This window comes from Pinus tabuliformis, chromosome 1_2 (assembly GCF_031772625.1).
Source record: "Pinus tabuliformis cultivar Carrire ecotype Pingquan chromosome 1_2, CPIR1, whole genome shotgun sequence".
NCBI lineage: Eukaryota > Viridiplantae > Streptophyta > Pinopsida > Pinales > Pinaceae > Pinus > Pinus tabuliformis.
The window spans coordinates 304,762,738-304,765,719 of record NC_142298.1 but is presented as its reverse complement, the minus strand read 5'-3'; positions in this window follow the sequence as shown (position 1 = coordinate 304,765,719).

Genomic DNA, 2,982 nt, shown 5'->3' with positions numbered 1-2,982 from the left:
CTTCACTTAAGGCAACCCACGTGCATACACGCTTTTATGTAGAGAAACCTGCGTACAGATATTAAAATACTGAAAAACTAAAAACTTGACTACTGTAATTATGAAAAGAATACCGAGCCATACTCAAATCTACTGCAACACTATGAACCAATCACAGATTTGTCTATGATCTTCAATCACAATCATCATTCAATCAATTTATAACCACATTCAACTTCATCATTCAATCAGATCTACTTCAGACATTATCACTTAACCCAGATGAATCATGAGGACATCATTGACAGACAATAGAGAAACAACAGTACTGATCAGATTGATCAGTCATTTATGAACATAAACCCTTACTTTGTATATGCTACTTTGAAGAAGTGAACCCGTGTGTATACACACTTTTCCTGAGACCAACCAACGTATAGATCTGCAAATTTTGACCTAAAATTGTGCAGCTCTTTAGAACTTTAGAAAGACCCAGATCATAATATTCAGAGATAAAAACATGCGTCAGTACTTAGATCTAGTCAATCCATGAGAAGATCATACAATGAAAAGTCATTTCAGGTCTCATGATCCTAATCCATCATTGTATTCATTGGTGCATAATTATTTCAAATCTATTGGGTCTCATCCATAATCAAACTCTCAGGTGCATACTTAGTTTAGATCAAGCAAAGCATCAAAAACCCATAACATGCATATTTTATTTTGATCTAATTCTTCATAAGATTTCCATCACTTGCACACACACACTTTGATCTTCATCACCTTATATAGTTTTATCCTTTTTCAATACCATGGGTCAAAACCATAGTTATGTCGATAGTATTCTTTGACTGGATTAATATTCGTTGTCACACTCATTACTATGGGCCAATACCATGGTATAAAAACCATACACTACTTTTCTTCACTGAACTCGCGTGCATGCGTTTAACAGAACCTGCGTATAGTTCTTGAACTTCCAACTTTATCATTCCTCTGAACTGATTCCTCTAAACTGCCATGCATTCTTAAACATCTGCACTGTCATGCATTATGTCACATCTGTAAACACAACTGCCATGCATTCTGTCACATCTGTAAACACATCCTGTTTATACCTTTAATAAGTATATCAAGAGACAACTTATCAGGTAGGATTCCATTTTATCAAATAGGTTGTCATCAAGGAAAACTCACCAGGTAGGTTTCCATCAAGGACATCACCTAATTCATAATGCCAACAATATCCCCGTATCAAACTTTTGATTCTAAGATGTACACATTTGACTCATCATTCTGTCACCTCTGAACTGACTTGTGGATTCATTTAGTTACAAGTGAGTTTCCATCAAGGACAACACATGCATCATAATGCCAACAATCTCCCCCTTTGGACTTGATGGCAACCACTTTGGTGTTTGGTCACCACAACCTGTAAATAACATCAAGCCAAGCACCAAGATTTTCAAAACATCAAGCTACTCTCCAAACACCAAGCTAATCTCCCCCTTTGACATCAAGGGAAAATGGCTGACCAATGTTAAATGAAGACTTCCATATCTGAACTATTGAATATGAATACTGACCATGCTCCCCCTGAGCACATGCTGAATTCTCTGATCATGCTCCCGCTAAGAACATGCTGAAATCTCTGACGGATGTAAAATTAAGTACATCACCCTATGGCTCAACTGAGTATGACCTTCTTATCACCAAGGAACCATACTTACATCAATCACCCAACCAAGTGGGGTTACATATTTGACTCAACCACCTAACCAAGTGGGATTACATTTTTGACACAACCACCCAATCAAGTGGGATTACATATTTGACATGATCTCAAAAGTCCATACATGAATAAATATGACAATTATTACACCATAGGTCTTTACATGACCTTTACATCAAATGATATACATGATATTTATAAGAAAGACCAAAGACAAGAACATGATAGTTATCAACGAATATCATACACCATATATGATCTGCACCATAAGCATCTGTTAGCAACATCAAGCACAAAAACCTGTATATGTTCATCATCAATTCACAAGAAAAGACAATGTAGCTTTAATATCATCAACCTGTGACTAAGTATTCCACATATATATTTTCATATATATCTGCTATCAACTTCATCCTCTTGACCTTATCAAGATCAACTTGCTCTTTTTCTTTGGTAGAAAAATCCTTTATCTATGTTCATAAAAAACATAGTCTTTAATGAATCAACTAAGCATATGCCATATCTCCAAGCAGTAATGCCCATTTATTCACAAAACTATTCACATCATATCATATCATATCATATATATATATATATGTGTGTGTGTGTGTGTGTGTGTGTGTGTGTGTGTGTGTGTGTGTGAAAGCACCATAGTCATCATCATCATCAAATCATCGTAGCAAGAACTGCATGTTCTTTCCTCAATATATTAAACATGTATCATCACTAGGGAGTTTTCTAACATCCCACATATGATAAGCATCAACCATGATAATCAACATATGTGAGAACCAAGCCTATCATCATAAAGTAAGAAGTCATCATCATTATGTGACTAAGTAAGCCATGTCTCCAAATAGCCATGTCTTCAAATAACTATGTCTTCATGAAACCTGCAATAACACCATTCTCTTGGCCAATTTTCTTCCTAAGAATATCAACATCCTTTACCAATATGCAATATAAGTAATCATCCATGTGATCCTTATTTGTAATGTATCCATCATAGAGATGGCAATATGTATCTAGCTTCTCATCAACGTGAAAAGCAAACCATGAGCTCGTAGTCATTTGTCAAACTTTCTTGATACCATCAAAAGAAACAATCCTCAAACAATATACCTTGTGAGAGCCAAGAAATATAGGAATCCTCATTCATAACTGCACCATATGAGATCTATGCATCTTTGAAGTCATGATGACAAAAACATAAAAGTAATGAGTGACACTTATCATCATCAAATAATGAAGTTGTGTACTCAAGCTTT